The sequence below is a fragment of the Pan troglodytes genome, chromosome 7 (genome assembly GCF_028858775.2).
Source record: "Pan troglodytes isolate AG18354 chromosome 7, NHGRI_mPanTro3-v2.0_pri, whole genome shotgun sequence".
NCBI lineage: Eukaryota > Metazoa > Chordata > Mammalia > Primates > Hominidae > Pan > Pan troglodytes.
The window spans coordinates 51754958-51778118 of record NC_072405.2 but is presented as its reverse complement, the minus strand read 5'-3'; the positions used below and the strand labels follow the sequence as shown (position 1 = coordinate 51778118).

Sequence of the window (23161 nt, the reverse complement as noted above, 5' to 3'; positions counted from 1 at the left end):
CATTATTATTGTGTGGGAGTCTAAGTCTCTAAGGACTTGCTTTATGAATCTGGGTGCTCCTGTATTGGGTGCATATATATTTAGGATAGTTAGGTCTTCTTGTTGAATTGATCCCTTTACCATTATGTAATGGCCTTCTTTGTCTCTTTTGATCTTTGTTGGTTTAAAGTCTGTTTTATCAGAGACTAGGATTGCAACCCCTGCCTTTTTTTGTTTTCCACTTGCTTGGTAGATCTTCCTCCATCCCTTTATTTTGAGCCTATGTGTATCTCTGCATGTGAGTTGCATTTCCTGAATACAGCACACTGATGGGTCTTGACTCTTTATCCAATTTGCCAGTCTGTGCCTTTTCATTGGAGCATTTAGCCCATTTACATTTAAGGTTAATATGGTTATGTGTGAATTTGATCCTGCCATTATGATGTTAGCTGGTTATTTTGCTCATTAGTTGATGCAGTTTCTTCCTGGCCTTGACGGTCTTTACAATTTGGCATGTTTTTGCAGTGGCTGGTACCAGTTGTTCCTTTGCATGTTTAGTGCTTCCTTCATGAGCTCTTTTAGGGCAGGCCTGGTGGTGCAAAATGTCTCAGCATTTGCTTGTCTGTAAAGGATTTTATTTCTCCTTCACTTATGAAGCTTAGTTTGGCTGGATATGAAATTCTGGGTTGAAAATTCTTTTCTTTAAGAATGTTGAATATTGGCCCCCACTCTCTTCTGGCTTGTAGAGTTTCTGCCGAGAGATCAGCTGTTAGTCTGATGGTCTTCCCTTTGTGGGTAACCTGACCTTTCCCTCTGTCTGCCTTTAACATTTTTTCCTTCATTTCAACTTTGGTGAATCTGACAATTATGTGTCTTGGAGTTGCTCTTCTCGAGGAGTATCTTTGTGGCATTCTCTGTATTTCCTGAATTTGAATGTTGGCCTGCCTTGCTAGATTGGGGAAGTTCTCCTGGACAATATCCTGCAGAGTGTTTTCCAACTTGGTTCCATTCTCCCCATCACTTTCAGGTACACCAATCAGATGTAGATTTGGTCTTTTCACATAGTCCCATATTTCTTGGAGGCTTTGTTCATTTCTTTTTATTCTTTTTTCTCTAAACTTCTCTTCTTGCTTCATTTCATTCATTTGATCTTTCATCACTGATACCCTTTCTTCCAGTTGATCGAATTGGCTACTGAGGCTTGTGCATTCATCACGTAGTTCTCTTGCCTTGGTTTTCAGCTCCATCAGGTCATTTAAGGACATCTCTGCCTTGGTTATTCTAGTTAGCCATTTGTCTAATTTTTTTTCAAGGTTTTTAACTTCTTTCCAGTGGGTTTGAACTTCCTTCTTTTGCTCAAAGTAGTTTGATCATCTGAAGCCTTCTTCTCTCAACTCGTCAAAGTCATTCTCCATCTAACTTTGTTCTGTTGCTGGTGAGGAGCTGCATTCCTTTGGAGGAGGAGAGGCACTCGATTTTTAGAGTTTCCAGTTTTTCTGCTCTGTTTTTTCCCCATCTTTGTGCTTTTATCTACCTTTGGTCTTTGATGACGGTGACATACAGATGGGGTTTTGGTGTGGATGTCCTTTCTGTTTGTTGGTTTTCCTTCTAACAGTCAGGACCCTCAGCTGCAGGTCTCTTGGAGTTTGCTGGACGTCCACTCCAGACCCTGTTTGCCTGGATATCAGTAGCAGAGGCTGCAGAACAGCGGATATTGGTGAACAGCAAATGTTGCTGCCTGATCGTTCCTCTGGAAGTTTTGTCTCAGAGGAGTACCCGGCTGTGTGAAGTGTCCATCTGCCCCTACTGGGGGGTGCTTCCCAGTTAGGTTACTTGGGGGTCAGGGACCCACTTGAGGAGGCAGTCTGTCCATTCTCAGATTTCCAGCTGCATGCTGGGAGAACCACTACTCTCTTCAAAGCTGTCAGACAGGGACATTTAAGTTGCAGAGGATTCTGCTGCCTTTTGTTTGGCAATGCCCTGTCCCCAGAGGTGGAGTCTACAGAGGCAGGCTGGCCTCCTTGAGCTGTGATGGGCTCCAGCCAATTTGAATTTCCTGGCCCTTTGTTTACGTACTCAAGCCTCAGCAATTGTGGTCACCCCTCCCCCAGCATCACTGCCACCTTGTAGTTTGATCTCAGACTGCTGTGCTCTCAATGAATGAGGCTCCATGGGTGTAGGACCCTCTGAGCCAGGCACAGGATATAATCTCCTGGTGTGCCATTTGCTAAGACTGTTGGAAAAGTGTAATATTGGGATCGGAGTGACCCAATTTTCCAGATGCCATCTGTCACCCTTTCTTTGAATAGGAATGGGAATTCCCTGACCCCTTGCACTTCCCGGGTGAGGCAATGCCTTGCCCTCCTTTGGCTCATGCTCAGTGCACTCCACCCAATATCCAGCACCCACTTTCCAACACTCCCCGGTGAGATGAACCTAGTACCTCAATTGGAAATGCAGAAATCACCCGTCTTCTGTGTCGCTCTCGCTGGGAGTTATAGACTAGAGTTGTTCCTATTCGGCCATCTTGGCTCCACCTCTCATGGGTAAGTTTCTTAAGGAGAAATCCTAATTATTATTCCAATTGGATAGACTTCAATTGAATTCACAATCTTAAAGATTTAAAATATGTCTATGAGAAGAATCAAATATTCTGGATAATATAGAATAATATTTTTAAGGAGATAATAAAAGCATGGCTGACTGGAAGTAAATCTATTGTGTACATTAAATAATTAATAATTGAGTGAGGTGACTATTTGAAGGTCTTTTCCAAATGCATACTAAGTATTAAAACTTCTTCAGAAAGTGGAAGCAATATATAACAAAATCTTTGAAGGTCCTTCCAAATCAGTATTTTATATTCAGCTATCTCAGTAACTCATGTACACTGGTCTTGAAAGAGCTTATTGACTAGTGCAAGCAAACACATTTTGTGATGGCATCTTTCAGAATTTTTTTACAAAAAGTAAAATCATAGGTATTTACATAATGGCCTAAAAATCAAGTTTTAAATGACATATAAGGAATTTTGATTAGAACATTTTTTTGAATATCTGGTTAGTCTAGAGTCTTTCTGCATAGTTTGTAGAAGTTTTGCAGCAGGCTGTCGCTGAAAAACTTTTAGGGACCCCAATATGAGTTGGCCTTTGAATATGGTACTAAAACTGCCACACTGATTCACCTAGGTCAGTGCATCTTAAACTAATGGTCAAATAAATCATGTGGGGATCTTGTTAAAATGCAGTCTCTGATTTAGTAGATCTAGCATAGAGCCTGAGATTCTGCATTTCTAAAAGACTCTACAGTATCCATTTGGAGTAGCAAGAGTTAACTGTGAAGAAATTAGGCATGTGTAAGGAGGTGAGAGACACTGGAGATATGACACATGTTGCTTGGAGTGCTAGTTGGGGAAAGCTATATTCATTATGGATAGAACAGAATGCCAAAACTAAGAGTTGTTCTGAATGGAAGCCATTTCAATTGAAGATGATATTTCTTGTGAGAGTCGCTGTTAATAGGACTACTGCTAAAACAAGCTGTCACCATTGAGGGAAGCATCTACAAGGAATATAGGAGATACAATTAATGGGAGCTGACAGTGAATCACACAAACAACACACCTACAAAGGGAACCTGATTGCATGAAGATAACATTCTGAATCACTGAGGCACCTTGAGTTCCTTTTCTCATCTCTTCTCAGGGTAGTGTGGTGCTTTTTCCATGTGCTATAAGATGAGAAGAAAAAGTAACATTTTTCTATTGGAAAACATTTAGATTAAATAATCAAAATATAGGTTTGAGGTCTGATTCAATTATAGATGTCTAATTTTAATATACAAATATGGGCCAAATAAAAGTATCACCTATTATTTTATTAAATACTAAGGAATAATCATAATAATTGACAATCTTTTCTCCAAACATGTAACTAAATTGAATACAAATTATATACTCCAAACTTTAGCATCTGACAATTAGCTTTAAAGTTCAGCAAGAAGACAGCACCTTGCTAGTCTACCTTTGGAAACACTACACATATTTGTCTGTGTTGATCTAATAAACAAACTCAACTTTTTCAGATTTAGAATGCCTTTCTTGGTTCCTCAGTGTTCCCCAGTTGATGATTCACAATTCACAATTGGTCTTTAGATGTGTTTATTGTTGTTATGCTCATCTTTCCATGCTCTGAAGAGCTATTCACATTCTTGACCCTTTCCCACTGCCAATGCTTCAAGTAATTTTGGGCCACCAAAAAACCTCTCACTGCATTTCCACTGACACCCAGTGAAAACTGCTCTCTGGTTCATATGAAATTTCTATGTAGTTTGAGGTATTGGAATTTATAAATGCCTTCAGTTATTGAGTGCCTTCATCATTCTAAACATTGTGTGAATGTTTTAGGACAATGGCTTTTGAATTCAGGCTTTTGGATTTTAAATCACGGATGAACAACTGTTTCAGCTTGGGCAGTTTGCATTCCCTTTTCTTTGCTCAACTTTTGAATCTCCAAAATGTAAAAAGCACCTCATTCTTTTTCTACTTATTGTTTTGAAATAATATTATGTTTACAGAAAAGTTGCAAAGTTAATAAGGAGAATTCATGTGTACCCCTCACCTCATTGCTCCTCATGGTAGCAACTTACATAACCAAGATACATTTAGGAAAATTAAATTGGTTCAGCACTATTGACCAAGTAACATGTTGGAACAGGAATTAAAACAAATTAAAGAATGTGTAAGCAATAACTCAGTGGTATGTAAGAAAACCCAATTCCCCCTGAAGAAGAGAAAGAGCTGGAGTCCTTTAAAATTAACTGCCTGCTTTTCTGTGGCTAGTGAGCCTTATCTCTCCCTTTCCCAGGCATTGTAAGACCTTGTTTCTCTAGTTGTGCAGCTGCAAGGTCACTAGGTAGATAAACTCAAGTCGTAAAACATGCTGTTCCTTGAAAAGTAAGAAATGATGTAATGCATGTCTTAATTGAATAACTGTCTTTGTTTCTCGCTTCTGTAATATACTTCCCCCTGCACAGATCTCCCACCACCACCACCCCAAAATGCTTAAAAGGTAACCAGACTCTTTGTTTCGGGCTCAGTCCTTTGGATGTTAATCCAACTGAGTTGTTGCACATATATAATTAAATAATTCCTCCTCAACCCCTCGGTCTCTCTGATTCCTTAATTATCCCACTGCAATGTCTTATTTGAATTTTACCACTTTTTCCACTAAGATCTTCTCATGTTCCAGGATATAAATCAATACCCCATGTTGTGTTTAGTTGTGTCTCCTTAGTCTTGTCCAATTTCTGACACAATCTCCAGGTTTTTTCTTGTCTTTTTATGACTTGACTCATTTTATGAGTACTCCTCAGTTATTTTGTAAAATGTCTCTCAATTTGGGTTTCTCTGATGTTTTCTCATGATTATATTGAGGTTATGCTTCTTGCTTTTATTTATTTACTTGTGGTTGGGATGATGATATGAGAATACAACAGAGGTATTCCCTTTTCAGTGTATCATATTAGGATTTGTGAAATATATGTTTTGTTACTGGTGATGTTAAGCATCATTACTTGCTTATAGTTTTGTTTGCTGTATTTCTCTACTATAAAGTTACTTTGTTTTTTGAGATGGAGTCTCACTGTGTCACCCAGGCTGGAGTGCAGTGGCATGATCTCAGCTCACTGCAGCCTTCACCTCCTGGGTTTGAGTGATTCGCCTACCTCACCCTCTCAAGTACCTGGGATTACAGTTGTGCACCACCATGCCCTGCCAATTTTCACTTTTTTAGTAGAGACGGGGTTTCACCATCTTTGCCAGGCTGGTCTCAAACTCCTGGCCTCAGGTGATCTGTCCACCTTGGCCTCCCAAAGTGCTGGGATTACAGGCATGAGCCACCATGCCCAGCCTAAAGTTACTATTTTTTCCCTTGTGTAACTAATGCATATCTTGAGATAGGTACTTTGAGACTATTCAAATATTTTGATTTTCCTCATACTTCTGTTTACTCACATTAGCATTCAGCAGTGGATCTTGCCTGCATTAATGATTACTTAATGATGACTTCTGTATCTCCCTTGTGCCTTCTATATGTATTAGTTAGAATTCTTTTGTAGGATGAATTATTCATTTATTCCATTATTTATTTAAGTTAGGACCAATCCATGGACCTCTATTTTATGAGTTATAATCCAACACTGTCATTACTTATTTTGTTGCTCAGATTGTGCTTGGTTTGGCCAATGGGATCTCTGTCAGGTTTTGACATTTCCTTATTTTTTATGAACACTTAATTTCCAGGCTCATCTCATACTTTCCTAGCGCTAGGTCTAGATCAACCACTTCTCCACAAATCTCTGGTTTATTGTTGTTGTTTCTTCGTTTTGAATTGGAGAATGATACTTAGAAACAAAGAGCTCTCTGTTTGGTGTCCTCATTGCTACCAGGACATCATTTTCCTAGGCCCTTTTAGCATATAGACCTAGGAAATAGATAGATTATATGTAGATAGATAGAAAGATAGATATAGAGATAGATAAATAGATTCAGTAGATAGAAACAGAGATATAAATACTAATCCACACATTGTTATACAGCTATATTTATTTCTATATCTACCTATGTATGTGTATATTATAAACCAAGAGTTCATACTGACAACTCTAATTCCATTCCACCAAAATAGTGTTTTATCTAACCTTCCCTTTCTTTTAATTCTTTCTTCAATATTGAGACACCTAGCTCTAATTACTTCCAATACATTTATTCTTTGATTAATCCTAGTCTACACATGGTTTCAGAATCACCTACACATAACCCGTGAGAAACAACTTTACTAACTAGAGCTCAATATTTATTTATAATTATTTTCATCTTTAGCATTATAATATCCAGTCAAAAACTATTGCTTCCTGAAATTATTTAGGTTAGTTCACTTTTTCCCAAATTTTTGTTTCCTTATGTTTTTCATTTGTAATACAGCTAGTTCATTTTTAATATTTGTATTTGATTTTGTACTTCCCACACATTGTGGTTGATTTTATTTATTCTTTTATTTTTCAAGTATGTGAACAACTACTATAGTTCTACAAATCAAAAATATACAAACATATTGTACTAGTCTATTACCGTATTGCTATAAAGAAATGCCTGAGACTGAGTAAATTATAAGAAAAGAGGTTTGATTGACTCATGGTTCTACAAGCCCCACTGGATGCATAGTGGCATCTGCTTCTGGGAGGCCTCAGGAGGCGTACAATCATGGCAGAAAGCAAAGCGGGAACAGGCATGTCACATGGAAAGAGCAGGAGCAAGAGCAAGAGAGAGAGAGTGTGGTAGGGAAGACAGTGCCACACACTTTTGAACCACTAGATTCCAATGAGAACTCAGTCACTATCATGAAGACAGCATCACGCCATGAGGGCTCCACTTCCATGATCCAGACACCTCCCACCAGGTCCTAACTCCAGCATTAGGGGTGAAAATTCAACGTGAAATTTGGATGAAGACAAAGATCCAAACTATATCCCATATCCCATGTATATTCAGAAATGTGATAGTTTCTTTTCATCACTAATATTCTATATTTATTTCTCCCTTTGTTTTCACTCTTCTCCTATATTTCCATCCCCTCAATAGGTAACCAATCTCTTTAAAGTGTGATTTTTCCTCCCTATATTTTTTGGCACAAAAAATCTGATACATGTATGTTTTCTTAAATCCTCTGTTTTTTCTAAATTTTAGAACATTTATTAGTACTATATAATCTACATGTCATGAGCTTTACTTCTGCAAAGTCTATACAATTCAGTGGGTTTTGGTGTATTAGCAGAGTTGTCTAAGCATCCCTATGATCTAATTAGAACATTTTCATCTTCCCCCAAAATGGCCTTGTAGCCATTTAACAGCCACTCCCCATCCCCTCCACTCCAGCTCTAGGTAACTACAAATCTACTTATTCTATCAGTGTGACTAATTTGAACACTTCACATAAATGGAACCATATAAATATATAAACTGCTTTTTTTACATGAGAGGTAGCATACTGCAAACATTCTTTTGCATTTTACTTTTTTCACTTAATAATATATCCTATACATGAACCCGGCTCAGTGCATAGAGCTTGCCCTCATGCCAAAAACTCTTTTGTGTAGATGTGCCATAATTTATTCAACCACTCTCCTAAGTATGGTCATTTAGGTTGTCTCTAATATTTTGTGATTGTGAATAAAACACAAATGATCTTAGGCATATGTATTTCCATATTACTGGGGTATGTCTTTAAGGTAGATTCCTAGAAGTGGGATTCCTGGTCAGAAAGCAAGGATATAGATCTATCATTCATCTGTCTGTCTATCTATCTATCTATCTATCTATCTATCATCGAGAGAAAGAGAGAAGAGAGAAATACATGTATGTGTGTGTATTCAAATGTCCCTTTTACACTTTTAGACTGATGATCATTTCTACCAGCAATATGTGAGAGTACCTGTTTCTCCAGACTCACCAACAGGACACTTTAAATTTTCACCTATATAATAAATAGAAAACAGTATCTTAGTTTGTTTTAAATAACATTTTCCTTACTATGATTTAGTTTTTACTTTTTACCTTTTTGAAGGTTATTTTAAAATATTTATTTATCAGTTGTCTGATAATGTTTGGTTTTCCATTTTTCTATCTAAGTTTTACTACTCTGTCCCTTAACATTTAGGAGTTCCTTATATAATGGGGATGTTAGCCCTTCAACCATGGTGTATGTTACATATACTTTCTGTTTTTCAGTTATCTTTTGACTGTTCTTGCGGTCTTTGGGGCATGCATTTTAAATAGTTTTATGTAGTAAAATATATTAATCTTTTATTTGATTGCTTCTGATTTTGAGTTATCCTTAGGAACGTTTTCCCTATACCAAGTTCAGAGACAAATCCACCCATCTTTTTTTCTCACACTTTTATGATTTTAATTTACATTTTATTCCTAATCCATTTGGAGCTTATTGTTTTCTATGATGTTAGATGTACATCTAACCTTATCATTTTCTACATGGCTACCCAGTTGCTCCAGCACCCTTTATTAAATGCTCATCTGTATGTTAGTGATTTGAAATGCCACTTATCCCTTATTTAAAAAGTGACATATGCACATAAGCCTATTTACGGACTTCCTATTCTATTCCACTGGTCTGTTTATTTCTGCTCTGATATCACACTGGCTTTATTATACAGATTTTATATTGATTTGTTTTTACCTTTTAGGGCAAATCCCCCTTCACAGATTTCTCTTACAGTGTTTTCTGAGCTTTTCTTATCTGTTTTTACATATGAACTTTACTATCTACTTTTTAAAATCCCTAATATAGATTATTGGTATTTTACTGGTATTGGTACTTTAATCCATTAAAGGAATTAAATATTCACTCCCATCTAATGGATGAGAAGAGGCACAATTAAGAAATGACTCTAAAGTATTTTCAGTGAAGATTTTTTCCTGAAATACACACATTTTCTCAGAAATATTTAACCTCAGCAGGATTAAGGTAGCACATTTCCTATGTTGGCTTCATTACAATAATGAAATCTTCCAAGTTTCTAATGTCTGGACTAATTTTCCTTTTATATCCTCCACTACCCAAAATGAGATTCTCCTACTAGTAAAGCAGACCTGTCATCCTTTCTTACCCTACATATTAGAAATACCATTCCCATACCTTGGCTATTATGATGGGACATAGAATATCTGAGGGTGCATTAAGGCCAGCCAGCATTTAAGGAAATGGCCATTCCCCAAATTTTTACTGCAGACGTCACCCTAGATAGCAAGTGGAAGGTCAATATCCTTTTGGAGTAATGTCTTTTCACAAAGATTGAATTAAAACAAGTATTTTTTTGTGTCAATGTCATTAATATGTAAACAACCAAGTACAATATAAAAATATTCCTGATGTAATTTATGTTAAGTTAAATCATTCTGACACTCAGAATGTCAAATCGAAAGAACATAATGCAAGGAGATAGTATAAAGTTATGTGTATTTAAGATTTACTCTTGTTAATGACTGACAGGGTTTTTGGAAATCATTTAGAAACAATTGCAAAGTAGATTTTTGAATAAAAGGAGTTTTGTGACATTTTTGAGTATTGTTAAAGATTAGATCATTGTCACTTTTGTTCAAACAGAAAAGCTATAGGGATTAGCATGCTGCGTAAATTCTGAATTTTTGACTAAGAACATAAAGCAGTTAATATTTTCAGTTTATCTCCCAAGATTATTTCTTCTGTTACCACCTTCAATCACTTTCTTACTAGGAGAAGATTGACAATTTACTTCCACCAGCTACTTATTCTGTTGCCCAGGCTGGAGTGTTGTGACACGATCTCGACTCACTGCGACCCCCGCCTCCCGGGTTCAAATGATTCTCCTCCCTCAGCATCCCGAATAGCTGGGATTACAGGCATGTGCCACCATGCCTGGCTAATTTTTGTATTTTTAGTAGAGAAGGGTTTTTGCCATGTTGGCTAGACTGCTCTTAAACTCCTCACCTCAAGTGATCGGCCTGCTTCAGACTCTCAGAGTGTTGGGATTACAGGCGTGAACCACTGCACCCTGCAGGAATTGTTTCTTTTTATGCTAGGGAGTTTGAGAGTTATTTACATATGCTATAAACTAGCCCATTTGTTAGATATGTGTTTTTTAAGTATTTCTACGCATCTCTGGCTTGTATTTTCATCCTCTTGCCAGGATTTTTCACATAAAATTTGCTTAATTTTGATAAGGTCAAATTATAATCAGTTTTCCTTTATGAATCCTGTTTTTGTTGTCAAATTTAAAAACTCATCACCTAATCTCATATCATGAAGATGAATTTTTATCTAAAATGTTATAATGTTACATTTTACATTTAAGTCTATGATACATTTTGTTTTAATTCTGTATAAAATGTGAGGCAAAATTTCTAAAAATTAATTATTTTATTTATTTCATCATGAATGTCCAATCACCCCTACACTATCTGTTTAAAATGTTATCTTTTTTCCTTTGAATTCCTTTTCACTTTTGCAAAAAAAAAAAATCACTTGAGCAGAATTTGCATAAGTCTATTTCTGGTTTTCTATCCTTTCTCTTGATCTGTGTGTCTCTCTCTTCAAAAATTTCATGCAGCCTTGGATACTACAACTATCTAATCAGTCTTAACACCAGATAGACTGATCCCTCCCACTTTATTTTTACACACCAAAATTGTTTCAGCTGTTCTAATATTTTGTCTTATACAGATATATTTTACAATAATATTACCTATATGTCAAAAAGTATTGCTGGGATTTTGATGAGAACTGTGCTAAATCAGTATGTTAACTTGAGGGAGAATTTACATCTTCAATATGTTGATTCCTTCAATCTCTAAACACATATATCTTTCCATTTATGTAGTTCTTCCTTGCTTGCTTCATCAGTATTTTGTATTTATCTGCATACAAGCCCTGTACATGGTTTGTTAGATTTATAGTTATTTCAAATTTTGTTTAGTGATTGTAAGTAATATCACATTTTAAATACTGATGTCATGTATTTATTGCTAATATATTTAAATATGATGTCTAAATGTTTATCTTATATCTGGTGACTTTACTGAAGGTTGCAGGAGATAAGATATTAGTTCTATAATTTATATTTGTATATTCCTTGAGATTTTCTTCCTAGAAACACATGCCATCTGAAATTGAGAACAGTTTTGTTTCTTTTTTTCCCATCTGTAAGACTTTTATTTCCTTATCTTTTGTATTGATTGTCCAACACTATTATGAATAAGAATTTCACAGTAGACATCCTTGCTACATTCCATATCTTAGGGGAAAAACAGTGTTATATCATCAAGCATAACATAAGCTCCAGGCTTTCTGTAGATACTGTTCATCATGTTAAGGTAGCTCCCCTCAATTTCTATTTTCTGAGAGTTATCACAAATTTGTGTTAAATTTGTCAATTTTTTTCTACATTATTTCTTATGGTAATGTAATTTCTCTTTTTTGGTTTATACTATGGATTATATTGATTGATTTTCAAATATGGAACTAAGCTTACATTCATGGAAAAATCCCTGCTTGTTCATGGTGAATGTCTTTTTATATATTACTAATTCCATTTAGTAATATTTTGTGAGAGACTGTTGAGTCCATTCTTATAAGGCATACTGATATGTGTTTTCTATCTTTGTACTGTCTTTGTCTGATGTTGGTATCAGAGTAATATTAAATTCCTAAAATTGTGAAGTGTTTAGTCTTCTATTTTCTAGTAGAAATTGTGTAACATTGTTAATTCTTTAAATGTTTGATAGAATTTTCCAGCAAATCCAACTTGGTCTGGATACTTCTTTAAAAATTCAAAATTATAAATTCAATTTTCTTAATAATCATAGCCCTGTTGAAATAATCTACATCATAGTAGGTGTAATGTAGGTATCTATTTTGACTAAGTTTTTGTATTTATGTGTTCATTACTATCCTTAGTATTATTCTTTTGATGCCTATAGAGCCAGTAGTGATATCCTCTCTTTAATTTCTGATATTGTGTCTTCTCTCTTTTTTATTATGTTTTTCTAGAGGTTTGGAAGTTTTAGTGATATTTGTATCAGATTTTTTCATCATGTTTCTTTATTGTTTTAGTATTTATGTTTTCTTAATTTTCTCTCTTAACTTTTTTATTTTTGTTCTGTGTCATGTGGTTTATTTTTCCCTAGGATCTTGAGATGGGAGCTTGGATAATTGATTGAATACATTTTCTCTTTCATTAAAGATGTACTCAATGCTATAAATTTCTCTCTCAACACTGTTTTAGCTCTATCTCACAATTTATAATTTGTATTTTCATTTTCATTCAGTTCAGTGTGATTTTAGATTTCCTTGGAAGCTTCCTTTTAAACTCATGGATTATTTAGGATGTGCTGTTCTGCTTCCAAGTACTTCAGATTTTTCTGTAATCTTCTATTATTCATTTCTAGTTAGATTCCACTGTTGTTACAATATACATTATTCTGCAAGATTGCAATTCCTTAAATGTATTAAAGTTTGTGCTATGATAAGAATATGGCTCAATTGGATATCTATTACATGGGCACTTGAAAAGAATATGGGACTTCTGGTGTCCAATTCTACATTTAAAAAGCTTGGAAGCCACCACTATGTTGTAAAAACAAAGTAAAAAACTGAACAAACAAAAAAATAAATAAATAACAACTCTTCTTAGATCCACAGACCAAACCACTGTGCCCAGAATAGAAGACACAAGCAGGCAAATACAGAGAATCACCACATATTAGAACAGAGGCCTTAATGGGAACCAGTGTCAAGGTAGGAAACCCTGAACTATGATTGATAACTCGCTGGACACTAGGTGTGAACATGTCTCTGTTAATACATCCAAGGTGACCTAGTCAGAACAGACACCACCCTTTTCTAAGTTTTACCTCCAGGAGCTTAGCCACAGTAAATATAGCAGAAAAATTTCCTCATGCTTCCAGCAGGGGAAGAAAAAAAAGAGACCATTTTGAAATATACTAGAACACTCTGTTGTTGTTGTTGTTGTTTTAATCTCTTGTCAGGATAAATTAGTTAACCAGATACTAACCTACTGCAGTTTTATCAAAGGCTAACTAAACTGGGGGAATAAAATACTCAACTCCAGGCTGCTCTACCTTGTCATGAGGGAGAATGGAAATACCAAACTTCAGCCCACTCTAACCATCTTGCCTCACCTAAGATGGGAGAAAAAAAAACGGAAAAAGTTGTAAGGCTTACAGTCCAGAAGCACAGGCTCACTATAAGACTGAGATCTAATTGTAGAACTACAGAAAATGTTTCATCTCCTAAAACCTTACTGTCACAATACTAAAGAACTATTTACTGTGGTTTACTTAATACACTACATCATGTCCAGCTATCAAGAAAAATTATAAGGCATACTCCCAGACACAAAACACTTTAAAGAGAAAGAGCTAACACCAGAACTAGATGGCCTGGATTTTAGAATTATCAGATAGGAAATCTAAAAGAACTATGTTTAATATATTAAGGGATCTGATGGATAAAGCAGATAGTATGCAAGAACAGATGGGAAATATAAGCAGAGAGATTGAAATCCCAAGAAAGAACCAATGAGAAATACTAGAGATACAAACACTGTGAATGTCCCTGATGGGCTTAATACTAGACTGGACACAGTTGGGGAAAGACTCTCTGAGTTGAAGATTTGTCAATAGAAACCTCCAAAACTGAAAAGCAAAGGGAACAAAGGTTGAAAAAAAAACAGAATATATTATCCAAAATCAGTGGGACAACTACAGAAATTGTAAATATGCATAATGGGAATTCCAGACAGACATGAGAGAAAAAAAGCAGAAAAAAAATTTGAAATAATGATGACAGAATTTTCCTAAATTAATGTCAGACACCAAACTACAGATCTAAGAAGCTCAAAGAACACCAACCAGGATTAATGCTAAAAAAGTTCACCTCAGCATATCATTTTCAAATTAAGGAAAAATCAGAGATTTAGGACAATTCTGAAAGGACACAGAGGAATAAAACACATGTTATCTATAGTGATGTAAATATAATAACTGCATTTGACTTCTGCTCAGAAATCATGTGAGTAAGACTAGAGAGAAGGAAAATATTCAAAGTAAATGAATTTACTGAGAGGTAAAAGCAAACATCAACCTACAATTCCATACTCATCAAGTTATCTTCAAAAGTGAAAGAGAAACACAAACTTTCCCAAACATCATCAGTGATATCACAATAGTTGATTTTGTTCTTTGTTATTTTAGTGATTGATAGTCTTAATAATATGATTCTTTTTACACTGACAAAATTTTTATTTTATATCAGAAGATATATAGAGAAAGCAAAACATCTCTTTCATTGCAAACCTAGAGACCTCTGTTCTTCCTCCACCACTCCTGCTGTCATGTTTCAGCAGGCCTATCCAAAAACTCAGTCTCCTATTCCAACCTCCAAGGACATTGTGAGCTTTGCTGATTCTCTAATAAGACAGTAAGTAAGTTATTTTGCTTCCTACAATAATTTCAACCTTTTTTTTTTAAATTGAACTTCATCCCATGCTACAGGGATGCTTTCTATGAAAAACTCTATGATATGGTTTGGATATGTGTTCCTGCCCAAATCTCATGCTGAGTTGGAATCCCAATGCTGGAGGTGGGGCTTAGTGGTAGATGATTGGATCATGGGAGCAGTTTTCCTGAATGGTTTAGCACCATTCCCCCTTGGTACTGTATAGTGAGTCAGTTCTCATAAGATCTTTTTTTTTTTAAAGTATGTGGCCCCTCCCCACTCTCTCTTTCTCCTGCTCCAGCCATGTGTAAATGCCTGCTTTAGCTTTGCCTTCTGCTATAAGTAAAAACTCCCTGATGCCTCCCTAGAAACAGATGCTGCCATGCTTCCTGTATAACCTGTGGAACCATGCACCAATTAAACCTCTTTTATTTAAATTACCCTATTTCAGGTATTTTTTATACAGATTAATACAGAACATTAGTATCAGGAGTGGGTCATAATTATAAAGATATGTAAAAATGTGAAAGTGACTTTGGAACTGGTTAGTGGGCAGAGGTTGATAGTGTGTGAAGGGCTCAGAAAAAGGCAGGAAGATGAGAGAAAGCTTGGGAATTCCTAGGACTTGTTCAATTGTTATGACAAAAATACTGATAGTGATATGAACAATGAAGTCCAGGCTGAGGGGGTCTCAGATGGAGATGAAGAACTTACTGGAAACTGGAACAAACATCACTTTTGTTATTCTTTAGCAAAATCTTGGAAGTAATGTACCCTGCTCTAGAGATCTGTGAAACTTACAACTTGAGATTAATAATTTAGGATACCTGGCAGAAGATATTTCTAATTTACAGAGCAATCAAGGTTTGCCTTAGCTGCCTTTAACAGCCTATGATCATATGCAGAAGTAAAGAAATGATCTGAAACTGGAACTTATATTTAAAAGAGAAGCAGAACATAAAAGTTTGAAAAATTTGCAACCTGGCCATATGGTAGCAAATAAAAGCCGATTTTTCAAGAAGGAATTCAAGCAGCCTGCAGAAATTGGCATAAGTAAAGAGGAACCCAATTATAGTAGCCAAGACAATGGGGGGAAAGTTTCAAAGGCATTTCAGAGAACTTTTTGGCAACCCCTTCCATCATAGGCCCAGAGGCCTAGGAGGAAAGAATGGTTTTGTGGGCCAGGCCCAGAGTCCCACCGCCCTGAAGATGCTGCCATGCTTCCTGTATAGCCTGCAGAACTGTGAACTAATTAAACCTATTTTCTTGATCAATTACCCAGTCTCAGGTATTTCTTTATAACAGTGTGAGCACAGACTAATATACTTCATTTCCATAAAAATTGCTTCTGCAATAGATATATGTCAAAAAGCCTAATATCCAAGACCCCATGTCACGCACGACAAGAATCCAGCATACTATATGGCCTTCCACTTAGTTGCATATGCCAAATAACTAAGTAATCTATTTTCACATTAATTCTGAGTGTATACTTTTCTATGAAATTACTGATAAAAATATATTAATAAAATGTTTTATTTATATTCTTAATTTGTCATTCATCTATAATATTTACTATTCTGACTAGGTCAAATCTCTATAGAATAGGATCTATAAACTATTTTTGTAAAGGGCCAGATAGAACGTATTTTAGCCTTTGTGAGCCAATAGGCAAAATCAAATATATTATGCAGGTACCCATATAACCATTTAATGCAATTCTTAAAAATTTAATAAACCATTCTTAGTTTGTGGTCTACATGAAAATGGGTTGTAGATGAGATTGTTTATGAGCTTTAGTTCACTGGCCCCAGATAGAAAAACTTATAATAATATTTATTTCTTATTTATACATTTATTATACTTATTTTTAAATTTAAATAATGATGTTCTTTACAAGAATCAGTCTCTATAAACTCAGGAATTATATATAATCCAAACACTTAACACAGTGTTTTGTTTATAGTAAATGTTTAATAGATTTTAGTCTCTTTTCAATTTCACTACTCCTTTCCAGCTTTAGACCTTTGAGAGTGGAGGTGGGGCTTATTCATGTTTTGTTGCTAATACTCTTACAAATATTTACCCATATCAGAAGCATAGGAGTGGGGTGTCTTGGAAAGATGAACAGTCACAATTAACTTTTCTTATTTTTAGAGGACACAAGCCTATGACTAGAAGCATCTTTGCATTAGTTTTGTTATCAGACATGGTGAAACTGGGATGAGGTCCATATAAAACTACTGTCTACACAGTTTTTCCTCTATAAGAGAGCAGGAGGATTTAAATCACAATTCAACTCAAACTGCTATGCACTGATTTACATTACCTTCATTTTTTTCTGGTAGGTTTCAAGTACTAAGCATTTTACTGAAGTAATATGTGTTTTACATATTTAAACTGAAAATATTATTCAATCACCATAAAACCCTGTCAACAAGGGCAAGAAGACATTTCTTGTCACTTTCTCAAAAATCCGCACAGCTGCATTGTGTAGAGAGACAGGAAATTGCAAGGTGTTATATTTCAGAGGGATAGACTTTCCATCACCAAGGGAAATTAAAGTATTTCTTGAAGATTTTATATTTTAAACCAGTCTGCAATAATTAATATTAAATAATATATTTAAGCATGTTGTCTGTGAGATGGAACATACCAATTAAGCTTGAGTGGTTGAAGGTATTCTACTGTGTTTACAACCTAATGACATTTGTATTTTAAATCATGAACTGTGAGAAATAAATTTATGTTGTTTATAAGTCACCTAGTCCATGGTATTTTGGTATGGAAGTCCAAATGGACTAAGATGACAACCAAAATATTCTTTTTATTTATGTATTTTATTATTGGAGAATTTTTGCCATACACTAAGTGGCCCATGACATTTACTAGAGGGGATTATTTTAGCAAGTGTAGTACCCATGAGGCCATTGTTGTGAGTTCTTTGTCAATTACTTGCTTATTTTTCTTCATCTGTTTCTGAAAGTAATCCAAAAGCATTTTTAAGGCACAGAAATAATTTAAAAATTAGAAAAATTTAAAAACCTTATAGAAAATAGTGGAAATGGTTTCCATAAACCTGATGCAAGTTGGTTATTGATGTTATATTATGATTTAATTCTGAAGCTTTTGGTAGCAACAGCAAAAATAGGAAAAATAATGGGCTCTGTCATTTTATTGCCCAATAAAAATAGCTTTGGGGAAAAAAGTCCTTTTTCAGTTTTAAATTATGAGCATTTATCATTTGAATCTTTTTATGAGAGGAACTGAATAACATGGTGAATATTGTTCTGCAAACACATAATCTAGTAGGTTGTTTTTATTTTTAACACTTCCAACCCCTTCTTTAAGAAAATGCTTCTCCCTCAGCTCCAACCAAGAGGCTCCAGTGAAAGACACTGCATTCTTACTTGGTTGCAAGTCATTGGTCTAAGAGAAAAAAATCTGGTCACTTATTTTGAGTTTTTAAACTTGTTTATAAGTCACCTAGTCCATGGTATTTTGGTATGGCAGTGCAAATGGACTAAGATGACAACCAAAATATTACTTTTATTTATGTATTTTATTATTGGAGAATTTTTGCGATACACTAAGTGGCCCATGACATTTACTAGAGGGGATTATTTTAGCAAGTGTAGTATCCATGAGGCCAATGAAGAAATCTATTTGGTTGTTCAAGTCATAGACTATAAAATTGTGAACAATAAATGTTTATATTTTCCACAATATAAATATACTGAGTGTGATAAAAATTGAGCTGGTATTCTGACAGAAACCAATCAAAGAGAGATACAGACAGCATTGTTGGCATTTGAGTCCACAGTTCAAATCCTTACAAAATTTCTTTCTTTCTTTTTTTTTTGGAGATGGAGTCTCACTCAGTCGCCCAGGCTAGAATGCAATGGCACGATCTCAGCTCACTGCGAGCTCTGCCTCTTGGGTTCATGCCATTCTCCTGCCTCAGCCTCCCAAGTACCTGGGACTACAGGCACCCACCACCATTCCCGGCTAATTTCTTTTGTAGTTTGTATTTTTAGTAGAGATGGGGTTTCACCATGTTTGCCAGGATGATCTCGATCTCCTGACCTTGTGATCTGCCCACCTTGGCCTCCCAAAGTGCTGGGATTCCAGGCATGAGCCACCACGCCTGGCCACAAAATTTCTTTTTATCATGGTTTCCCTGCTCATATTATTTAACCATTCCTGTGGACCCTACAGACAAGTAAACTTTCCATTTGGTCTAAAGTAAATGTATTCAAAGGTTTGTCATTTGCAATGAAAAGAATCTTGGCTAATACAGTGATTTATATATCAGTAAATTCTACATGGACATTTTAATTCCTAACATGCTATTTGTCTTTGCTTTCTAAAAAGCCATACCCTTCTTTCTTAGTTTTGGTTAGGCTTCTTTAAAAAATTGTACTGATTAAAATAAAAATTGAACATGAGAAAGCATAAATAAACTGAACAGAAAGGCCACTGTCAAACTACATTTCCTGGTTGTGGAGAGTGAATAATGCTAACCAGGGTGCAGCTAATATATCATGAATCTGAAATCAGTCACTGTCCCTTGGTGCCATATCTGTTTCTCCTAGGAAGATTTTTATAGTGCTTTGAGTATGGTAAGCCTTCACTAAATGATTTCTGAGTAAACATGCAGGTGAGGGATGCACTGGTTTTTATTATGTTTGAAGCCACAAAATTAGCATTGTCATCATGCACTTCAGGTTAGATGTAGCAATCATGCTTCGGCTTCATCTTTCATTGCATCATCTATAATTGCAATCTTCTCATGATATACAGTTACACCCCAACATATCTCTCTGATTTCCATCATAACAAGCACAAATTCAGCTCTCCATTCTGCTTTAATTTTTTGTCTAAGTGACATCATAAAATAATAAAATGTGCCATCCATACATTAAAATTCATCAAGAGCTTCTCTTGTCAAGAGCGCTCACCAGTACTCATCTCCAGCCTATGTTAACTTTCCCTTTTATTCACTTTTGTGTGTTGTGTGACATTGGAGCATGCTTGTTTTATTTATCCAACAGAAAATCAAATCACCTAAAAGGTTATCTTGAAAACTCAGAATAGATATGTATTACTTTGTTAGATTAACTCCATATGTAGAGTTGTTTTATTTAGTTTCTTTTAGCCCTTCTGGGTCAAAATAGCAAATAGGTGTGAACGTTTTATGGGTTTAGAAGGAGAAGCTTTTTAGTACTAGACTCTTAAATTTCTTCCTTCTCCTGTTATGTAAATTTCCTTGTTGATGATTTAAAATTCCAAATCTCTTCCTGCCTGAAATTTCTGTGCTCGGTGATGTGACATTCTTCCTAAGGGATGAAGCATTGCCATTAATGAAAGGTTTTTGAGAAGAGAAGAAAGAAAACAAGCAAAAAGAAAAGTTATGCAAGATATGGAGAGTCCCTGAAAGCAGAGAACTGGAAAGAACCCATCCTTCATGAGAAAGCCTGGGTGGCTAACTGGGCATAACTTTAAAAAGAAGCCAATGGCCATTTGCTAAATAGAGGTCACACATTACTCTGAGTTACCAGAAAATCCACACACTTGCCTAACTTTGAGAATTTTATACCTTACTATTCCTGTTTACGTCACCTAAACCAACAGATAGGCTGTGGCCTGCATCCTCCAATCAGAACCCAACTGTGCTGAACAACCAGAATTAAGTAAATCTGGACCCTTTATTTGCTTAAAAGGACCTAATTTGGAATCTGAGTGGGAACTTTCTCTATAAAAGCCAAACCCTTCATTTGTCCTTTGGAACACATCTTTATTTTACACAGAAGGTTGCATCTCCCCAGTTTGCAAAATGTTCATTGGAATAGTCTCTTTCCTCCAAATTGCTTTTTAGATAACTTCTTTTCACAATGTTTTAGGATATTCACACACTGTTTCTGTATTTAGAAGACAATGATTTACATAAATTGTATGCTCTTGAAATTTTTCCTTGAAGTTCTTTGAAATTCTCTTCATTAACTGATATTAATATTTGTGTTACTTCTTTTTGAATGTTTTAATTATTTCTACAAACTTGAAATATTTTTGCAATATTCAGATCTGCTGAGAAGAAAAACTAAAATTTCTGTTTGCTTTGAAGTTGCAATATTTTAACACATATTTTTCTCTTTATTAACTTCTAGTTATTTCCAACTTTTAAATGATCTAAATTTTCACATATATTAAGTCTGTTTTCTAAAACAGAACTTGATTTTTTCCAGAAAAATCTGACCAAATATATGTTTCTTTATTCTTAAGTAGAATAAAATGTAAGTATTAAATGAGCTTAAAAATATGTAATGGAGAAATTTTTGGATCATTTTAACACAAGGTCTAGAGAAAAAAATTGTTTATAAATGGGAAACAAGATTGTGTTCCCATGAAAAATGGAGTCTGATTTAAGTATTAAAGGAAGATTGTGAACACTCTGATTGAAGATGTTAGTGGGAAATGACTGGTACATTTCATACTATACTTAATGTACTTTGCTAATCTGTTGGTGTAAATGTTGAGTGCTTTAAAAAAGAGCACAGATCTCCCACCATTCCCAAATAAGTCCTGCCTATTCACTCTTTTCTCCCCTGGAAAACATCCTCCTTTGCTCATTCTGTCGTATATCCTCTTGTATAATGCAGGGGAAGCATCATGTTGGAGTGGAAAGGACAGCTGGAGAAGGTCTGTAGCTGTGATTGTAGTGGTGGGTCTGTTACACCTGTCTGTGCAACACATCATTTAACTTTTGTTGACTCCCTTAAATAAGGGGAATGGCATAAATGATCTCTTAATCCTTCATGTACTCACTAATGACAAGTGCTATTCACTGGTGTATTCCAAAGGTCAATACAGTCCCTGTCGCTGTGTAGAATACACTCATACCAGAAGATGGACATTGAAAAAATTGCAAAAATAAAAAAATATAAAAATTCAGAGAGGTATTTTAACATACTGTTGTAACATCTACCCTGAGGAACTAGATAAGGTCTTCCAGAAAAAATGATGTTTCAAGCCTAAAGTTGAAAATCTAGTTTAAAGTTAAATAAGGATAAAGTGGAGAGGTAAAATGGGAGGTGCAGAAATATGTATTTTTATGTAGAGTAAATAACATGGTTGAGAATCACAGACATGTCTTATCAAATTATTTCACACATGTATGTCCTCCATTCCTATATACTTTTAATTTCAGAATAAATAAGATTTTCTTTTGCACTTTTTTGGTGTGTGCCATGATGTCCATCATAGTGCTGGGCACCTGGCATTCATTAAAAAGCATTCTTATTGAATGCATTATGCCCTTTTAGTCGAGGTCAAGAATAATTCATGGGTGAAAAAAGTTGGTGCAAGGAACAACAGTAATCGTCTTTTCAAATTGTGGGGTCTTGTCATTATTCACCTGAATCCAGAAAATAAAAAAATTTCCTGGGGCTCTGGGTTCCAAGATGGCCGAATAGGAACAGCTCCAGTCTACAGATCCCAGCATGAGCGACGCAGAAGATGAGTGATTTCTGCATTTCCAACTGAGGTACTGGGTACATCTCACTCGGGCTTGTCAGACAGCAGGACAGTGGGTGCAGCCCACTGAGCATGAGGCGAAGCAGGGTAAGCCATCACCTCATCCAGGAAGCAAAAGGGGTCAGGGAATTCCCTTTCCTAGCCAAGGGAAGTGGTGATGGACAGCACCTGGAAAATTGGGTCACTCCCACCCGAATACTGCGCTTTTCCAACAGTCCTGGCAAGTGACACACCAGGAGATTATATCCCATGCATAGCTCAGAGGGTCCTATGCCCACAGTGCCTGGCTCATTGCAAGCACAGCAGTCTGAGATCAAACTGCAAGGTGGCAGTGAGGCTGGGGGAGGGGTGCCCGCCATTGCCAAGGCTTAAGTAGGTTAACAAAGTGGCTGGGAAGCTCGAACTGGGTGGAGCCCACAGCAGCTCAAGGAGGCCTGCCTGCCTCTGTAGATTCCACCTCTGGGGACAGGGCATTGCCAAACAAAAGGCAGCAGAAACCTCTGCAGATATAAATGTCCCTCTCTGACAGCTTTGAAGAGAGTAGTGGTTCTCCCAGCATGCAGCTGGAGATCTGAGAATGG

At 35.8% G+C, this 23161-nt stretch overlaps 1 long non-coding RNA gene across 3 annotated transcripts in view; it reads right to left on the bottom strand.

The window, feature by feature from the left end:
- LOC134810857 (uncharacterized) overlaps nt 1-23161 on the bottom strand; it is a 117145-nt gene that overhangs the window by 27183 nt on the left and 66801 nt on the right. For 2 of the 3 annotated variants that reach the window (XR_010159507.1, XR_010159506.1), the window contains 2 exons: nt 3603-3708; nt 2423-2533 (listed from right to left, as the gene is read on the bottom strand). This is a non-coding gene — a long non-coding RNA (uncharacterized LOC134810857). Of the gene's footprint in view, nt 1-2422; nt 2534-3602; nt 3709-8468; nt 8511-23161 lie in introns of all 3 variants that reach the window. The other variant, XR_010159505.1, reaches the window with a different exon arrangement.